The sequence below is a fragment of the Lissotriton vulgaris genome, chromosome 2_1 (genome assembly GCF_964263255.1).
Source record: "Lissotriton vulgaris chromosome 2_1, aLisVul1.2, whole genome shotgun sequence".
Taxonomy (NCBI): domain Eukaryota; kingdom Metazoa; phylum Chordata; class Amphibia; order Caudata; family Salamandridae; genus Lissotriton; species Lissotriton vulgaris.
The window spans coordinates 246,318,267-246,339,766 of NC_141687.1; positions in this window are offsets into that span (position 1 = coordinate 246,318,267).

The window sequence follows — 21,500 nt, forward strand, 5'->3', positions numbered from 1 at the left end:
AGGAGGTACATTATATAATTTGGGAACCGTATCAAAAGTCATTATTATAGTTTTATCCCGAGATGGTAACTGAGACATTATCCTGATGACTGTTCATAGGAATGTGGTCGTCGTTGATATGCTGCGTTAGTGAGAGCGTTGGGTGGGAGACCAGCGTATATACCCACAAGATTGTGGCTTGAATAAGTGAGAGCGCCAGGAAGGAGACTGGCGTGTAGGTGTGCCGGATTGCGAACCGTTTGGAAAAGGGAGCATTGGGTTCTGCAGGCCCATGTGTAGACGCACCAGATTGTGTGTCGTATCTGCCCTAGGGTAGAACGGTCTGGGTCGGGGTGGCCGCGAGACCAACTGATGTGAATAAGGTATTGTAGAAAATCTATACATGTGTATTGTCATTCCCCATCCTTAGGTGCGACCTGTATATATATCTGTATATCTATCCATTGTGAATACGATCTGAGGAGGGAAGGTGAGTACGTTTTGGCTGGGTCATAGGGGCCCCTGGGGGCTGATCTCATCTAAGCAGAAAATCCAGCCATAACATCTGGCGTCACGAACTGTTTACGAAGCCTGTGTGCATTGTGTTGATTTAATCTTGTTGGTTTGCGCTCGGCTTATACGTATTAAATTTTGTTTATAGTTGTGTATATACTTTTTTGTGTTAATATGTTTGCGAAAAAATCATCGTCGGTTTTCAAATTACCGATTCAGATTCCCGGCTGGGAATGTACCCCTTACGAGGCCTTGGCCCGGGAGTGGGCTGATTCTACTGGTTTGAGTGAAAATTGGTCTTCATGCTTGGAGCAGGCGGAGCCTGCTGACGTGGTATCGTGCTTGCAGAAAGCGCCAGTAGTGAAGGGTGATGAGCTTCCTATTTTAGGACGCAGAGGTTGGATTGTTCTTAATGCATACAGAATATTGCATGAGAAGTTTGTTCAGCTACAGAAGCAGTTTAAAGATATGGAAGGACAGTGTGTTGAATTACAAAATGCACATACTCTGTTGCGTTGTCAAAATAAATTGCTTGCCGACAAACTTGAAACATATCAGACCATTGCCGAAAGAGCTGCGGTCCGTATTGCACGATACAAGTATAAACACCGTCGTGGTCGTGTATCTACACGCAAAGTGCGTATGGTTGTAGCAAAAGCTGGAATGGATTGGAACCCCGATGAGTGGGACGGTAATATCTGGGATTCTCATACTTCTGACTCCTCGGCAGAGGAGGGTGACAAGCGCGAGTCTTCTCGCTCCGGACGTGATTGTAAATCTGCTTCATGTACTGATATAGGTCCTGACAACGACCGTGCTCGTTCTTCCCGTTCGGATGACGTAGCTTGCCCTGATTGTGCTACTAAATCTAAGATGCGGGCTTCCTCGGAAGCTCTTCCTGAAGTTTCTGCTCACCCTGTTTTTCGACGTAAATTACAACAAGCCCCTGGTAACCCGGCTGGTACAGCTCTAGATTGTATTGAAGATTTTACTCAGCAGGAGGTTAGTGACATTTTACAACGATTTCGACAACGGCCTGGTGAGGCCTTGCTTACCTGGATGGTGCGTCTTTATGAACTTGGTGCTGCCGGTATTATGCTCGATGCTGTTGATTGCTTACGATTTTGCTCTTTAAGTTCTGATTCTATGATTCAGGATCATTTTCGAAACTATAATGGTGCTGGTCAAATTACTTTGCTCCAGCTTGCGTCTGACGGCTGTAATCATAAATATCCAACTGAATCTGATTGGCCCACTGATGAGAAACCATGGTACACTTTGCGCGATGCGTCGCAACGTTTAAAGGAGGAAGTCATGAAAACGGCTATCTTTCTTAGTACTGCTGATAGGTTGTTGGATGGTCTTTTAACATCTTCTGTGCGCAATCGCATTATCCGTTCTTCTCCTGTTGCTTACAAGCAGGTCATGATGACATTATTGATTAACCAAACTGGCAATCCTTTGTCTGCTGTGCTTGAGTCTGTTCGTCAGCTTGGTGAGCTGGGTGAATGGTTTAAACCTGAAAGACAATCTCGACCTGAGGGTCGTACTGGTGGGGACTATAAGTTCTCTAGACGTGACATGTTTCTTGCTCTCATTGCTGATGGTGTCAAAAGGGAAGACATTGACGGTGAGCCTAATAATCGCTTATGGGACATGTTTCGTAAGCGTGGTTTGGATCGAAAGGAGGGTGCCCGTCGTGTGCGAAAGAATGAGTATGATCGTGGTTCGGATGACAGTGGTGATGAGAGGCGACGTGTGAATTTTGATCGCCGTGATGATCGGCGTTATGAACGTGATGGATCCCCTCATCGTAATGACGGGAGGGGGAGAGAGGATGACCGTGAGAGGGGAAGAGATGATCGTGTTCCTAACAGACGAAAAGATGAAAGGAGTTATTCCCCTGACATGAGAAGGAGAGAGGATCGTAACAGACTTTCTGACCGTAATTCACAACTTTTTGAACATGACACTAATCCGTTTCGTACTGGAGACGGATATGAACAGGATATTTTGATACCAAAGAAAACTGAGAGCATTTACCCTGATTTGTCTTGGTTGACGGAACGCAGGAAAAATGACTAGGAAATAGGTCAAGCTCCGGTACACAAGTGGGCTCACAGAGATAACAGACCCTATGTAGATATTGAGATTTTTTGGAAACATCGTAATATCCAAAGGGCCCGAGCATTAGTTGATACTGAGGCGGAGGCCACTTTAATTCATGGTAAGTCGAAAAAATTTCATGGACAGTCTTTTACGATTACTGGTTTGGGTGGTAAAGAAACACCCGCAGTTCAAACTGCACTTGAAATTAAAATTGGTAGGATTCCTCGTAGAGAATACTCTGTGTTGGTTGTACCACTTTTGGAATTTATAATTGGAATTGACATTTTGAAAGGAATGACTTTGCATTTGGATGATGGTTGTTATCAATTTGGTGATTTCTCAAAAGCAATATCGTATCCCAGGTGGTCATGAAGAGATTACTGCTACAATTCAGGATTTGGTTGACGCGGGAGTCATAACTCCGGTCACATCTGCTTGGAATAATCCCGTTTGGCCCGTGCGCAAAAGTGACAATTCTTGACGCATGACTGTTGATTATCGAGAACTGAATAAAAACACACCTAAATTGACTGTTGCAGTGCCTGACATTGTCACGCTAATTCAGAGAATTCAAAAGCATCCAGGTACGTGGTATGCTTCTATTGACATTGCTAATGCCTTCTTTTCAATCCCGATTGCCCCCGAATGTCAGGAACAGTTCAGTTTTACATGGAATGGACGTCAAATGACGGTCCGGAGTCTTCCTCAAGGCTATGTACACAGTCCTACGATCTGTCACCGGCTGGTGGCAGAGCATTTGTCTGAAGTGCCCACGAATCCACGAGTTCAAGTCTGTCATTATATTGACGACATTTTGATTCAAGGTGAAACGCAAGACCAGGTACAGTCCCATTTAGATCAGATCATTGACTGTTTGCGAGCGAAAGGCTGGGAAATTAATCCTGACAAATTACAAACTCCATCCCAGAATGTAAAATTTTTAGGTATTAATTGGCATGAAGGTCACAGAGAGGTGATCCCACAGGTAAAGCGAAAAATACTTGATTTTGCAGTTCCCAGAAACAGGAAAGAGGCTCAATGCTTCATTGGTTTGTTTGGATTTTGGCGTCAGCATATTCCCCATTTAAGTCAGATTTTGGCTCCACTGTATCGAGTCACTCGTAAAAAGAATGCGTTTGAATGGGGTGAACCTCAACAGACTGCTTTTAATTTGGCTAAAGAAGCTATTCAGTATGCCTTGGATTTGTGGCCCGTGAGTGAAGGTGATGTGGATCTGAATGTGTCCGTGGAAGGCCTGTATGCCAATTGGAGCCTGTGGCAAAAGCAGGGCAGACAAAAAGTGCCATTAGGTTTTTGGACCAAGAAGTTACCCGAGGCTGGTGAGCGTTACTCACCCTTTGAGAAACATTTACTTGCTTGTTATTGGGCTCTGGTGGATACCGAGCAACTGACCCTGGGCCATGCTGTGATTTTGAGGCCCGAAATTCCCATTATGCAGTGGGTGTTGAGTTCACCGAAGTCCCATCGAATTGGACATGCTCAGGAGGCTAGTGTGATTAAATGGAAATGGTACATTCAGGACAGGGCACGTGTGGGTCCGAAAGGTGTGGCGGTTTTACATGAACGAGTGGCGCAGGCGCCCTCCAATGAGACTGGCAGTGAGTGTTCGGTTCCCGTGGTGCAGGAGTCTCCCGTTAAGTGGGGTAAATCATTTGATGATCTGTCCGTGGAGGATAGAAAACATGTGTGGTTTACGGATGGTTCAGCGAAGTTCATTGGTGACAAAAGACATTGGAAAGCTGTTTCTTATAACCCGATCACGCAGAAATTGTTGAGTACAACTGGAGATGGTAAGAGTAGTCAGTATGCTGAACTCTATGCAGTTTACCAAGTTTTGAAGCAGGAACTACCTGGCACATGTCATATTTTCACTGCTTCCTGGTCCACTGCGAATGGACTGGCGGTGTGGTTACCAACATGGCATTCTCATAATTGGGAATTGCATTCAAAAGAATTGTGGGGAAAGGAATTGTGGCAAGAAATTTGGGAGTTGCTCCCGCAGAGTACTGTAACAATCTTTCACGTGGATGCTCACACTCCAATTGACTCCCTTGACAAATTTTTCCATAACATTGCAGATGAAAAGTCTAAAATTGCTGAGGCAGTGGTGGACATGCAGGATTCTGATTTGGCGGGATTGGCGAAGTGGGCCCATCAGAAAGCAGGACATTTTGGAGAGAAAGCCACTAGCAGGTGGGCTGCCGATAGAGGAATTCATATTCCTTTTTCTTTAATAAAAGATGTCATTTTACATTGTCCCATTTGTCAGCATTCTAGGAAAAAGGAGGTGCCTCAGATTGTTCGAGGCCACTTGCATCGAGGTAAATTGCCCGCTCAAATTTGGCAGATTGACTATATCGGTCCGCTCCCTATGAGCAGAAATTGTCAATATATTTGTACAGTTGTTGACACTTATAGTGGCCTTTTGGTCGCTTTCCCTTGTAAGAATGCTACCCAAGTGAATACCATTAAGACCCTGGAGCTACTTATTCTGTATTATGGTGTCCCATTTCAAATTCAATCAGATAACGCATCCCACTTTCGTGGAAGATTGGTGCAGGAATTCTGTGCGGAAAATAATATTGATTGGGTGTTTCACATTCCATATTACCCACAAGCTTCAGGACTGATTGAGAGAATGAATGGTTTGTTGAAAGAACAGTTGCGCAAGCTGACTGATGACCGTTACAGCCAGTGGAGGGATGTCCTGTTTCAAGCTTTATTGATCTTGAATAATCGCCCTTTGTTACATGCTGAATCCCCTTTAATGCGTTTGTTTCCTCCGAATGTTGATGTGAAACCCAATTCTTTATCGAACACTGTCATGTATTGGGAAATTACCCCCGGTGCTTTGGCTCCATGTAGAGCGACCCCAGGTTCCGCAGGCCTCGACCTGCATGCTTTAAATGATGCAAAATTTCCAGGAAAAGATCGAATCATTGTTGAAACTGGCATTGGTGTCTGTATACCTGCCGGTAGTTTTGGATTAATTGCCCCTAGATCTGGCCTGGCCCTGAAAGGTGTACAAGTGCTCGGAGGAGTAATTGACAGTGACTATCAGGGAGAGATTAAGGTTCTCCTGCTTAATAGCAGTGAGACTGATTTGTTTATTAAAAAGTCTGACCGTGTTGCTCAGTTACTGATTATGCCTGTCTTCAGTGGTGAAATCAAAAAAGGCTCTGCCCCAACGTTGCTAACTGTGCGAGGACAAAAAGGCTTCGGATCATCTGATCTTCCTGGAGCTAAGATATGGGTGCAATCGCCTAAAAATCCTCCTGAACAGGCTGATATTATTGCGACCGGTCATGACAACACCGTTTTGGTGATGAAGCCAGGGAAAGATGGCTGGGAAGCTGTCCCAGCTGATAAATGTTACTTACGAGAATGATTAAGGCCTGTGTTTGTACTCTTTCAGATCATTCTCTGGACTGCTGCTGCAGGATGTGTCGGCGCTGGACTCCTTTTGGCCTGCTACGCCGGGAGAGGAGAGGATCCACCGACGCCGGTTGATGGGATAATCCGAGCCCCGCGGTCTGCGTGGGCTGCATCGTCCAACTTCTGGATCACACTCGCAAAGCGGGTGACGAACTCTCCGCATTTCTGTCTTACCCCAATGAAATCTGTCACTGACATTTTAGCGACCTGTTTGGTTGCTGTCCCTGCATCTACCGAGACTTTGCGACATATTTTTAATATCTCGAATGCCCGACCAAATGTTATTCTGGGCGACTTCGCGGCCCATGAGTTTTGTCCCTCATGTACTGCTCTTCCAGACCTTGATATCCCTATTCATTCCTGAATCACTACTTTTAATATTACCCCTGGAGATCTATGCTTTATAATGACATGTGACCCTAAGGCTATTACTGAATGCTTAAAATTGAAAATACAGGCTGCTACTTCTTTTTCAGCTCATCAACGATTGCTGTGTTTAAAGAGACTTCCGAACTCTTGTCTTTCTGTAAGAACAACATGACATGTCAACGTTTATTAGTTGCCCCTAGTCATTATCGTTCAATGTTGCTGCCAGCTGGATGGCTGTTTTCCTGCGGGAATTCGTCTTGGCCCTATATTCCTGCGAATATTTCTGGTGGCCCATGTGCCATCACCAGATTGAGCCTATTAATGTTTTCCTCACATCCTACTTCACATTCCCGTATTGTACGTGATTCAATGTCATTGCATGAAGATTGCGATTCCTCTGTTCACCTCTACTCTAAATCAGAATACCTTGGTTTGGCTTTTTCTATTATTGGAGTGCCTGCATTGGCTGTTTATAATGCCAAGACAATCGGCAAAATGGCCTGTTGGATGGTTAAGTCCATCAATCAGACATCTACTGTTTTATCTGATCTTTTATTAGATGCCCAAGGCGAACGTAGAGCTATTTTACAGAATAGAGCTGCTATTGACTATCTTTTGTTAAAACATGGACACGAATGTTCTGATTTTGAAGGTCTATGCTGTTCTAATTTGTCTGACCATTCTAAATCTATCCAATCCCATATTGACAAACTCCACGACTTGACTGCAGAAATTAGACAACATATAGATCAGGGTTTCTTTGATTGGCTCTTTAATTGGCTGCCTGACTTGCATTCCTTACGACAGATTTTAGGGGGAGTTATTGTTGCTATTTGTGTCCCAATAGCTATTTGTTGCTTTATTCAGTGCATCCCTTCCCTGCTCCAATTTTTTAGATTTGGTAAGGGACATAGATCAGTTAATTTTGTTTCCTGTTATTCTTCTACTGATGTTAGTTCTATTTAGTTTGTGGTTAATAGACTGGAGTCAAGGGGTGTAATGTAATGGCTGCCCTTTTCTGGCTCTTTTGAGAGGGAGAATGATGGAGAGTGACTCCAGCCTATCATCCCCATAGCATAGGGATTAGGACTATAGACAGGGCCCCTGTCTTACATATATTAGGGCATTTTCGTGTCACTTTCCTTAATGTAGGGCTTATGAATTCAAGTTAGGGGGTAGATATATAAGTATTAGTCATGATTTGCCCATTTGCTAACATGCTAGGATATTTTCCATGGAGTTACGCATATTGTGGGCCCCGTAGGCCTTAAACGAGACAGACTCCATTTTGCTTTTTGCCCGGTAGCTCGAGAAGGCTTTCTAGGTGAAGTGTAATGTTTAGTTTTAAGCTGTTGTTCGCTTGGAGAGAACCGGCTCAGGCTGGCCCTTATCGAAGGAATGTATTTTTCTCTACTCCGAAGACACAACTTCAGGCCGGCCGGCTGGGAACGTGTCCTTGGTACGGGGAGGTACAAGAATTTGGTGGGCGGCAGGTTACTGGCCGTAGCTTTCCATGAAGGAACGGGCTTTGATATTAGCAAAGGTGTTAGTTAGTTTGTCAGTTAGTCCGTAGGCGGCATCTAGCCGTTAGCATCTCTGCCATTAATTATCTCATGGCGGACAGTCGCCATCTTTGAAGTCCGAGAAAGATTTAAGGCCGAAACTCTCTGAGAAAGACTGAAGGAGAATTAGCGCGGAGCGCACTGACACAGAGAGAGAGAGAGACGGTAGCTAATAACCAGGAAGGTTCCGGTGCCCTGGAGGGAAGCAGACGAGGTTGAGCCTAGCGGTGCAGACGTGTACTTGTGACGGCTGGGGTGTGACTGCAAGGCGAGCCAGGACACAGAGACGAGAAGGGAACCTAGATGACTGCCGAGTCCAGACTTCATATTAACCAGGTGACCACCGTCCTTTTCCCAAATAGCGTGCACTCTAATCTTTACCTTTTCTTTGCAGAAATTATGTTGCATAGTAATGTGATTTGTATCTATTGTCAATAAATATCCTAATTCTTATAGAATTATCGTGTGCCTCATGTTCCTGTTCAATCTCGGTAAATGCAACTTCTAGTCGAGAGTTGTCTATGTGAACGGATGTGAAATCCCGATCAGGTAAATGGTGATCGAACAAAGAGGGAGTGAGTGGACCTTTGATGCCAAGAATAGGAGGTACATTATATAATTTGGGAACCGTATCAAAAGTCATTATTATAGTTTTATCCCGAGTAGGTAACTGAGACATTATCCTGATGACTGTTCATAGGAAGGTGGTCGTCGTTGATATGCTGCGTTAGTGAGAGCGTTGGGTGGGAGACCAGCGTATATACCCACAAGATTGTGGCTTGAATAAGTGAGAGCGCCAGGAAGGAGACTGGCGTGTAGGTTTGCCGGATTGCGAACCGTTTGGAAAAGGGAGCATTGGGTTCTGCAGGCCCATGTGTAGACGCACCAGATTGTGTGTCGTATCTGCCCTAGGGTAGAACGGTCTGGGTCGGGGTGGCCGCGAGACCAACTGATGTGAATAAGGTATTGTAGAAAATCTATACATGTGTATTGTCATTCCCCATCCTTAGGTGCGACCTGTATATATATCTGTATATCTATCCATTGTGAATACGATCTGAGGAGGGAAGGTGAGTACGTTTTGGCTGGGTCATAGGGGCCCCTGGGGGCTGATCTCATCTAAGCAGAAAATCCAGCCATAACAGGTAGTCAGAGGGTTACTGGTACTCTTGGACCATTACTCGTGTATCCTTACTAAGACTTGGTAAGTCCTGGACTGGAGTGGGAGTATGGCTGGAAGTGGTAGTGCCTTGTGCGAACTACTGCCAACGTCCTTTTGTTAGACGGTGCGGAGAATACATGTGCAAGCCGGGTCTGGTGGCTCAGGGGACTAATGCTTCCACTGCAGGGGCCTGTGTTTGGCCTCATGGTCACAGGTTCAAATCCTGGCGGGTCCACTCAGCCTTTCATTCATCTGAGGTCAATAAAATGAGTACCATTGAGTTGGGTAACAATAAACGTCTGTTATTCAGCAACAAGATACCTATGAGTGAACATGTGCTTTACAAATACACATGTTATGTTAAGTGTATTAGTGTTTGATGAATTACCAATTCTTGTAAAGCTGGTACAAGACCACCGAAAATGCCTCCAGTTTTTCTATCATCCGTACCCCAGATTTTTCCCAACTGAGAGCATAGGCTCTTAGCTTTTGACATTCAAAGCCAAGTCACTCTCCAATTCAGGGCGGCGTCATGGGAATTAGCATCAGAATCCACCAAACACATCCTGAAAGTATAGAACCTCACAGGAGAAAGTGGAAAAGGGCCATATCCTAGATATGTAACTATTTCTCTCACTCTCTTTAGGTCGACGTGTACCAACACACACGCATGTGCACTACTGTGCAAGGGTGTGTGTGTGTGTGGCATATGTTTTGTACAGGTAAGGAAGCCTTCCATTACAAACTTCTCTGGTTATACATAGTTTAACACTTACCCACTTTGTACGTGCTGTACAGTGCAACACACATTCAAAGTTGGAAAGGTTTTGAGAAAAGAAAACGTTTTTCAAACTTTGCACCTGCCTCGAGAAGGTGTCAATTTCTGGGAAAAAGTCATGTTTGCCTTTTTTAGTAGATAGGCCTTTGCATCTAAATCCATGGGTGGCTACATAGAAATGCCTCAGTAAGTCTCATGGAACACCCCTTTGATGCAAAGTGATCAGAGTAGCTACTTTGCATTGCACTGAAAAGCAAATGCCAAAACAGCTCTTTGCACTGTGTGTGTCCCTTTGCTATTATGAATCACTTCGCTAGTATGCATCACTTTTGTGATGCAAGCCAAGTGCAATGAGTTAGTAAATCTGCCCCCATGCCACTTGAAATGAATTCACATTTAAATTAGTTATACAAAGATGATGCTTATCCAAATATCAACCAATATTTTGAAAACTCACCCATAAAAGAAACAGTGGTAAAGCAAGAGAAACTACAGGTACTGACAAGACATGTGTATTAGTGTCTGAAGAATTACCAATTCCTGTAAAGCTGGTACGAGACCACCGAAAATGCCTCCAGTTTTTAGGTTTCGGCCTGGCCGTAGCATTGCGAAGCAGTGCTCCGCCCAGGGCGAAATCTAATGTTAGAGACAGTATGCGGCTTCGTCCCGCCTCTGTCTTCCATTGGCTAGCTCCATAAATGGAGGCTAGCCATTGGAAGAGAGTGGCTGTCAATCATTCTTTCCCCGTCGGAACGCGATTCGGGGGAGTTTCCGTGTCTTTTTTTAAGTCCCGCCCTCTCCTCTTCCCATTGGCTGAAATTTTACCTTCCAGCCAATGGGAAGGGGAGAGCACGAAAAAAACGCCCCTTGAATCCCTAAGCCCTAGTCTATTTTCTGCACACACCAACCCTCCCCATCCTGTTTTCCAAACCCCCTCACACCTGTCTTTGCTTTCTCGGCTAATGAACATCAGTTCAGCTGGGGGGGAAATCTAATTGGACTTTAACATAGAAGCTCGCGTCTCGAAGCATCAGATGGAGTATTTTTCTCCTGGTTCTTTGAGGATTTCAGCAAGAAACTCTAGCTCGGCTGGGCAGAAATGGCCCCCATCAGCCCGTGCACAGAGCCTGACAGAGCTCCAGGTGTGCGCTGTACCTCAGCTGACTCGGCCATGCCATGCTCTGGAAGGACGTATCTGAGAACCGAAGGCACAGCTCGCCAGCTGATTGGATGAGTCAAATCGGTCCTGTCCCAACAAATAAACGGACACGCCCAGCCACCAGCACAGCCTTTGGATGAAATGTATCAGCAGGGTCTTATAATACATATGTTCCTCAGACATACATACTCTCATATAGACTTCAGCGAAGTGCAAAACAGCAACACAGGTGTTCCCTGAGAGGCTAACACGTGCATGCACCCCAGAACCATCGTATAGGGGAAAGGGATATGCGTTGATGCCCCAGACCGTTCTACTACTTCCATGAAAAAACAAGTATTAGAGTGCAGTGTTGCTTTAAACTAGCGTTCACACATCCACGCTAAGTATTTGCTGTCTAGTTATTCACCATCTATGCACGCAGAAGGCTCACTTTTCACCTGCGCCCCCTCTCGACACACACAAGAGCACAAACAGCAATCCTGGCATTTCTAAATCTTATGTCGAGAGCATTATTTTGCTTGCACGAGGCCGAACGTGACCAACAAGCAGGACTTGCTTCCGGCGTGTTCTCACACACACTATGAACCAAAAGGCCAGAAGTCTGGTTTAAGGCCCCCTTCACCCTGCGCTTATCGGTTCCGCATCAGATCAGAGGCCGTGATGTCATTGTTATGCAGGCCTCTCCAAGAAGCGAGGGACGTCGTGGCAGTGCTGCGTTTACACGTTGTAAACATGCATTGATCATGTATTGACCACATTGCTCTTACCATGGGTTTACAACGCGCACTTTCTAGGTGAAATAACACCCACGCGTTCACCTCTGGCCTCTGCTGTCAATACACGCCTCAATAATTCACCCGGCCACTCCCCTTCCTGCAACTCCCAGGAAGTGACATCCTGTCTCCACCAGCCAGCATCAACTGGCCTTAAACCCTGCCCACGCCACCCAAGTCAGAATCCCCCAGCGTCCAGGATGTGCAGCTACGTGGTGCAGTGGAGGTGTGCCCACAGAGGCCATGCTCTTTGCCACAACCTCACGTGGGTACATGGGATTAAAGAGGTACCCGGGACCTCTTTCACCGCCATGTTTTCAGGTGTGATTGGAATGATGGCAGGGGTGCTTTGATGCTCCGGCCCCGGCTTTAACACACAGCATTATAGTGACTGGCCACCTGCTACTGGTTAAGACGTTCTGAAGTGATGGCAACGTGAGACGTGATGTCATCACTTGGGCGTGAGCTCAACCATAAGGAAAGGGTATCAAGCGAATGCGATGCATCCTAACACGTGTCTTTAAATGACAGTATATGGCATATGAAAGAATTTAAATCCTCAAAAACAACAGCTTAAATCCCAACAGAGCAGACCGGCTTAATCCCATTTTCAGCACAATCGTACGGCCACAGTACACCGTAAGCAGCTTTACAAGATGAAACATCTGTATGTCCGTGCATGCAATCTTACTTAAGCTGACATGCAAAACATTGCGTAAAGGTAAAGTGTATTTTTAAATGAATCCTCCTAAAAAAAACAAGCCCAAATATAACACACAAACAACAAAAAAGTGTTATCATGTATATTACTATTTCTATTAACAATAATGTTGTCAATCAAAAACACTAACGCACTTCACATCTGATCAGATAATATTTTGGGGAAAGTGCTGGTGGAAATTAAAGTGTAATACATCAACTGCACATTGTATTGACTAGAGGGTTATAAAGTCTATGTATACTGCAGGTGTGTGAATGTTTTAGGGGACCAACCAAAGCACACAGGACATTGTGCATCAGCTTGTTCTATCATCGTTACCCCATATTTTCCCAACTGAGAGCATGGGCGCTTAGCTGCTGACATTCAACGCCACATCACTCTCCAATGCAGGATGGTATCTTGGGGATTAGCATCAGAATCCACCAAACACCTCCTGTAAGTCTCGAACCTCACAGGAGAAAGTAGAAATGTGCCTTATCTTAGATATGTAACCATTTCTCTCACTCTCTTTAGGCTGCCTTGCACCAACACACACACATTTGCACTGCAGTGGAAGGGTGTGTGTATGGCATACGTTTTGTACAGCAAAGGAAGCCTTCCAGTGCAAACTGCTATGGTTAGACATAGTTTAAAACTTAACCACTTTGCACGTGCTGTACAGTGCAACCCACATGCAATGTTGGAAAGGTTTTCAGAAAAAAAAACTTTTTCCTATTTTACACTAGCCTCGAGAAGGTGTTAATTTTCAGGAGAAAGTCCTGTTTGCCTTTTTTTAGTAGATGGGCCTTTGCATCTAAATCCATGGACATGCCCAAGGAAGACCCATGGAACACCTCTTTGATGCAAAGTAGCTCAAAGTAGCTACTTTGAATTGCACTGAAAAGCAAATACCAAAACATCACTTTGCACTGTTTGCATCCCTGCGCTATTATGCATCACCATGCTAGTGTGCATCATTTTTGTGGTGCAAACCAAGTGCAAAGAGTTAGTAAATCTGCCCCTTGCTACTTGAAATGAATTCCCATGCAAAGTAGCTACACAAAATGGTGTTTATCCAAATATCAAACACTATTATGAACCCATAAAATAAACAATGGTAGAGCAGGAACAAGATATGAAAAAGAGATAGTTAAAAGTAAGAGCAGAAAGAAAAGTAGAAGAAAAGAAAAAGAAAAACAAGAAGTAAAAATGTAAGTAATATGTAATAGGATGGAAGAGCCAATAAGTGATCGATTTGACCTCAACTGCTAACTATGAGAGTAGAACACCAAATGGAAAAGAGAGTAGTGAAACACTACATGAGGAAAAGGTGCCATACAACTCTCACAATAGTATATATGAGATGGGAAGCATTTAGAAAATAACTAATAAAAAGCTGACACGGCTCAAGGAAAAAACCCAAGTAAATAAATATATTGAAGGACAACTTGCTCAAAAGGAGAGTAAGATGAAATAAACCTTAGAACAAGTAATATCCCTTCTGTCAGAAAACAATACGGTGACAGTTGAAGTTGACACAAATACCACCATTAGAAATACAGACAACTTGCAAAGACAAACATTTACATATACAATATGAAGATTGAATTTTAAAAAAATAGTAACAAAAATATAACATATCGCCCAAGAAAAATAAGGTGAGATGTCCAGTTATTTTTTGAAGGAAAGAAGAAAAAGTAAAGACATTTCAAAAAGCAGTACTCCTGCCCACAGTCATATTCTCACTGGTATAAGAAGGACACATTCTCATAGTTTGTAAGAATCTTCAATACTCAATAGTCTTGCCTTCATACTCTAAAGAGCAGGATGCAAAAGACAAAATCTGGTATTGATTATTCTCAGAGATGGACAGAGATCTAAGAATTATTTACTCCTAAAAGACACCAACTTCAAGATGTCTTTAGTATTAAAATCCTTATGGCTAGACCAATATAGATGCTTATGTTTAGCAGCAGAGAGCACCACCATTAGGTCAGTGAACTGAAGGAAGAGAATGATATTGCTAAGTGGGTTGAAGCTATTAGAAGGAGTGCCGTTCATCGGGCTGAAAAGTTGAGCTCTTTGCATGTTAGAATGCACCTAGTCAGAAAGGCCCATGATTTTAGGAAGAATAAACTTCAAAAAGGCAATCATATCATGAACTTCTGAACCCTCAGCAATATCAAAGATTCTCAAATTATTTTTTGTTTCTGTTTTCTAGTCTCCCGTACGTTAGGAGAATTTATCTTTTTAGACATAGTCTTAGCTTGCTCTTTTATATCTCCAATATCGCTGATTCTTTGTTCAATGTCTGATACTCTCTTATCAAGATAAGACTATCCAAGAGCGGGTGGAGTAGGACATTTTTAAGGGGAAAATTAGTATGTTTGGCTTTTTATTTAGAACCACGGTGGCCTTTGATTTCGGAGTGATTCAGAAAAGGGGGTGGTGATGAACAGAGTGTCTGAATTAAGCAGACCACTCTTACCCAGTCCAAAGATCAGGGCTTGATCCATCACCGTTATTTATCTCACTGCCCCATCCCAGCTCAGAACCTGGCTATATGCAAATCAGTCTGTCCCTGGCCCAGTGCATCATGGGAACAGGGCAGACTAAACTACCAAGCCAATTCTTCACCAGAAAGGAGACAAGCTACCGGGGACCGGTTTCTGGCATTTCAGCCGTCTTCGGCCCGGCTTGCTTGAATCCTGATGGAGCAGTGAGAAAGGGACTCATGTCTGAGTATACCCTGCCCCCTTTTCTGAATCATTTTTGTCCACCATAAGCGTGGAAGGGCATACTCAGATGTGAGTCCCTAGCTCATTGCACCATCAGGATTCAAGCAAGCCGGGCCGAAGACGGCTGAAATGCCAGAAACCGGTCCCTGGTAGCCTGTTTCCTTCCCAGTATAAGAATTGGCTTGGTAGTTTGGTCTGCCCTGTTCCCATGATGCACTGGGCCAGGGTCAGACTAATTAGCATATAGCCAAGTTCTGAGCTGGGATAGTGCAGTGAGCTAAAAAACGGTGATGGATCAAGCCCTGATCTTTAGACTGGGTAAGAGTGGTCTGCTTAATTCAGACACTCTGTTCATCACCACCCCCTTTTCTGAATCATTTGATTTCGGAGTAGCACTAGAAATGCCACAGATACTTGGTTTTACCAATCCACAATTCTGAATTTCAATGTTGCAGTCAGTGGAAGTAGGAACAATCAGTCCATTCTTGGTGCACAGATGCTTTCTCAGCAGAGTGGTGCCAGAAGATGCAAAACAAAAGGATGAACTTTCAAAAGCGCGACTGTCTTTCTTTTTTCTTCCCACAGAGGGAAGAAGTATAACTAATAAACTGCAAATCAGGTATTCAGAATGGCAGTACTATTGATACTGAGCATCAATAATACAAAAGTGATATCAGAACCGAAGTAGACAACTTTATTCTGAGACAAAAAGGCCCTGAAAACAAGATGTCATCACCACATCTAGTAAAATTCACAACTGTCTTTCTAAAGTGAAAGGTGAAGAGATTCTTTAAAATGAGATGTCCTGAAGACTACTACACACCATACCAGTGCTGTACCAGGAGACAAAATGGCATGCAGAACCCTGGTGGGGCTGAGGGTGACATAGTCACTCTGAAAAAAAGAATTACAGGCTGTATCATGAGAAATGACATACCCTCCGCATTTCCCAGCACTGTCCTGTGTTTTAAAGGAAGAACATCCAATCTGCTACAGGAAAAAGGAATTAGGCATCATCTTACCAGGCATTCGAGACACATTGCCAACATGATATCATTGTGCCACTTCTTGGTACACTTATATTACACTTGTGGAAATGCTAAGCATGCCTTAGAACTACTAATATGGAATTTGTTTCCATTCCTAAAGCTCTCACTGCATCATCACAATCTCTCTTCCCACTTTTAATTCCTTTGGCTTGTTCTCTAACCTTGATGTGTCTTTCTCTAAAACGTGGTTATCCAGGCATCTGTGCCCTCAGGACTTATGTATGTTTTTCAAGCACTGCATATCTTCTGTGATTGAACTTTTTTATCTAATATTAAATTACAGATGTATTTTATCCACTACATCACATTCTCCATCACTCTCCGTCATTTCTTCACTTGGTAATTTGAGAACATTCCTGCCTTTAGGTCCACCACAGTGTCTAAGATAAACAACTTTGTGATAATCAGTGATCATCTCGCCACCAAAAAGTCTCTAAATATGCTTCCTTCTCCTGCTTCTTCTGATCCCAATCTATTGGGAAAGTGCAGGGCACTGGTAAGAAAGGCACAGGAGATGTAACATGTTTCATCATCAGATCTTGCATACATTCAACTGTTGTTCAAATAAGTATTGCCAGGCTTTTGGTTACCACCCCACATCCATGTAAAACTTTAATCCAACACCATACACGTCTACTTATCTTACTTACTATAAGGAAAGGTGCTATACTGGTGTGGTGCAAAGAAGTCTGCCATATTAGATAACCAGTCCAAAACCTGTGTAGGTGTCTAGCATGGACAAACATGGGCATAGTTTGTGTTGCTCCACTTGAGTGTGCCCAAAGCAAAATGGCCACCTCCCAAGATTGACAGATGCAGTCATATGGCATGGTGACACCTCATAACATGACCTGGGCCTGAATGGAAGCCTGATGATCTCATCGTGGTCGGCCTGGCAGTCAGTCACACCTGTAGACATGGAGAGGCACGTCCTGTGATCATGTTAAGGGACAGGCTTATCCCAGTGATGGCACAGCACTACAGCTCACTCCTTCCTAGGCCCCTGGCCTTGCTGCGCAGGTGGATTATGATCGCTCACTCTGGGGTCCGCTTATTGCCTCAAAGAGTTCCAGGAACAGAAGATGGCTTTGGATCTGGTGATGAATGTATCACAGCTCATCACCAGTGAACATAAGTAATGGATCTATACTTCTTTTTTTTTGTTTAAGTAATTTTTATTAAGCATTAAAACAATGATACAAGAAACATGTCATGAAAAATTAGGAAAAAGTACATATGAGTGTAATAATAATTGAAAGACATCAATCTACAGAAATTTATATAGAGAAAAGAAAGGCATGTAAAGATAGAAAGGAGAAAGAAGAAAGGAAAGGAGTGAAAAGGAGAAAAGAAAAGGAGAAAGGCAGAAGACAGGGAAAGAGAAGAGGAGAGAAAGAGGAAGATAAGGAAGTAAAACTAAGGGATCATAAGGGACAAGGAGCACGCGGTAAGGGAGAAGGATTAGAAGAGAGATAGGAAGTAAAGGGAAGCCATAATAAGTCAGATTTAATTTTCAAAGGGAGAGAGGTAGAAGAGGCTATAGAAATTCTATGTTCATCACAGATATAATTCCACCATGTGTGGACCGAGAGTTTAGAATTGTCTTTCCAGCACGATAAGATAACTTTAAATGCAAGTGCAATAAAAAGGTCTAACAACTTAGCAGAAGAAGGTGTACTAATATCAATATCATCAGCTAAAGAACCTAAAAATATGTGTATAAAAGACAACTGTGAAGAAAGAGATAACATTTTCATACATATATTCCAAACTTCAGTCCAAAAGGATAAAACTGGGGAACAATAATAAATTTGGTGTTGTAGAGTACCAGGGTCTTTAGAACATGACCAACATAAAGGAGAGGAGGTTGGAGAAAATTTATGGATAGTAACCGGTGTAATAACAACTCTATGATAAATAAAAAGTAGGGATTGGGTAATGCGTGCAGCAACAGAAACTTTGAAGAGTCGAGACCATATACGATCCCACAATGCAGTGTCAAAGGAGACACCCAGATCAGTTTCCCAAGCAGTCTCCACTGTAGACTTAAAACGAACAGAACAATTAGATAATAAGAGTGAATATACAAGAGCAGCTTTAGGTTGTTGGGTAGAAAAAAGAGGGTAAAGTGGAGTGACAGGAGTAAAAGAAGAAAAAGAATCAGAGGAAGAGGATAGCGAGGATAAATGAGATTGAATAGCAGAGATTATAATAGAATATTCAGCAAGAAAAGAGGAGGGTAAGTTAAACTTAATTTGTAGATCCACAAAAGAAAGGAGATTAGAATCAAGAAAGAATTGATGTACAAACATTATATTCTTTTCTTTCCAGTGTTTAAAGTAAAATGATTTACCTTTATATCTAAGAAATTTGTTGTACCAAACTACAGATGATAAAAAACATTGTAGAGGGGAAAGGGAAGAGGAAAAAACATTTTGCAAGGTAGATTGGCAATATTTCAAAATAGGATACTTGGATATAAAGGTACAATTTGACATGAAAGGAACATGTTGAAAAGAGAAATCTTTCAGAAAAGAGCGTTCCAGGAGCACCCATTTAGGAACAGGAGTATCAAGGAAATCATATGCCAAGGAGAAGGATTGTTTGATAAGAAAGGCAGAATGATAAGAGCCAAAATCAGGGAAACGAACACCACCTTCATTTTTAGGGCGAACCAACTTATATAATCCAATGCGGGGATGTTTATTGTTCCACAAAAATTTTGTGCATATTGAATTAATACGGGAAAAATAGGATTTAGGGATTTTGAAGGGGAGCATAGAGACTGTATATAAAACATGAGGGGTAATCATCATTTTGATAGTATCTAATCTACCCCACCAAGAAAGAAATAGGGGAGACCAAATCTGCAGAAGGGATTGAATTTTCTTAAATAACGAATCAAATGTTATTTTAAGGGTATCTTTTAGAGAGGAAGAAAACCATATGCCGAGGTATTTAATTTTAGAAGGGCACCATGCAAAATCAGTATTATTAAACATATATTGAAAACACAAAGAGTTAAGGGGAAGCACTTCAGTTTTGGATAAATTGAGCTTATATCCTGATATTGAGGAATATAATTGAACTTCGTCTAAAAAGGGAGGGAGGGAAGATTCAGGATTGGACATGTAAATGAGGACATCATCAGCGTATGCTGAAAGTTTGGTTTCGACAGAGGGGAATTTTAAACCCGTGATGTGAGGGTTAGAACGAATACGTTGCAAAAAGGGTTCAAGGCATAGGATAAATAATAACGGGGAAAGGGGACAGCCTTGTCTTGTACCTCTCGTTAAAGAAAAAAATCTGGAAAATTGGTTGTTAACAAAAATACTGGCACGGGGAGAGGAATAAAGGAGTTTGACTAACGCTATAAACTTTGGTCCAAAGCCAAACCAAGTGAGGGTTCGAAACATGTACTGCCAATTATTACGATCAAAGGCTTTTTCAGCGTCTAGGGAAAGGGCTGCTAACGGGGATTTGACATTTTTGCTGTGCGAAAGGACATTGGAAAAAAGACGGGCATTATCCGCAGCAAGTCTGCCCTTAACAAACCCCACTTGGTCTGTGTTGATTAGGCGAGGGATAATGGAATCAAGGCGAGAGGCAAGGATTTTAGCGAAAATTTTACAATCATAATTTATTAAGGAAATGGGGCGGAAATTCTTACATTGGGAATGATCCTTATCAGGTTTCGGGATGATGACAATGAGGGCGTCCAAAAACGACCCAGAGGCCTTAGCTTCAAAAATAAAAGAATTAAATAACTGAAGGAGTTTGGGAGCAAAAAACGAATGAAAGGAGGAGTAAAATTCAATCGGCAGGCCATCAGGACCAGGAGCTTTTGATTTCTTAAGGGATTGAATAGCTGAGGTAATCTCTTGGAGGGTAATTTCACGTTCTAGATGTGAAAATTCAACAGGGAGGGCTGGGGGGGATGGAAGGCCTTCAAAAAAAGTCGTTAAGTTAGCATCAGAAGGGTGAGTATCATCGGTATATAATGCTTGGTAATAGTTATGAAAAACTTCAGCAATGTCTTCATCGGAGGTAACTAACTTGTTGAGTGAATCATTAAAAATTGGACCGATAGCTTTGCGTTCAGATTTGATTTTCAAGTAGTTGGCCAACATTTTACCTGCTTTGTTCTGACCCCCATGATATTTAGATTTTATTTTAAGGAGAGTATGACAAGCGTCATTAGTTATGATTTTATTAAGGTCTGATTTGGCATGGATCAAGTCCTTAAGGGCAGATGGGGATTTGGAGGAAAAGTAAGTGTGTTCAAGTGATTTAATGTGGTTAAGTTGATCTTCATATTTTTGCTTATTAAGCTTCTTCTTGGCAGAAACATAGGAAATCGTAAAAGCACGAAAAGAAGCTTTAAAAGCATCCCAAGTGTTGGGAATGGAAGTATCCACAGGATCATTTAAGGAGAAATATTCATGAAAAAACTCAGTACATTTTGTCACAAAAGTGGCATCAGATAAAAGAAAAGAGTTAAATTTCCAACGACTAAAAGTGGAGGAACTAATGGATAGATCCAGGGTAGTATAAACCGGTGCATGGTCAGAAATAAAAATAGAGCCAATAACAGATTTTTGAAGGGAGGGAAGGAGAGATTTACTGAGCATAATGTAATCAATCCTTGAACGTGTATGATGGACATTAGAGAAAAAAGTATATTCTAGCAAATCAGGATTATACACTTTCCACGAGTCATAAAGAGGACGAGAGGCAATGGCAGATTGGAAGGCCTTATGGGTTTTATCAGGTTGGAATTTACTTGCAGACAAACGATCAGAAAAAGGGTCTAACCACTGGTTAAAATCACCAGCAACGATGAAATTAGGACAATCAATGGATGCAATAAGCAGTTTAATGTCTTTCCAAAATTTGGGATCTGGACGAACAGGACCATAAATATTCAATAAGACCATCGTTTTGTTATGAATAACCACCTTTGCCATTGCCCAACGACCTTCATCATCATTTTGGGAGGAAATAATTTGTGCATTTAAAGACTTGTGAAATAATATAGCAACCCCTCCTTTTTTGTTGACCGCAGGGGAAAATACAACCTGACCCACCCATTGTCTTTTCAATTTAAGAGAATCAATGTCCGAGCAATGAGTTTCTTGAAGAAAGACAAC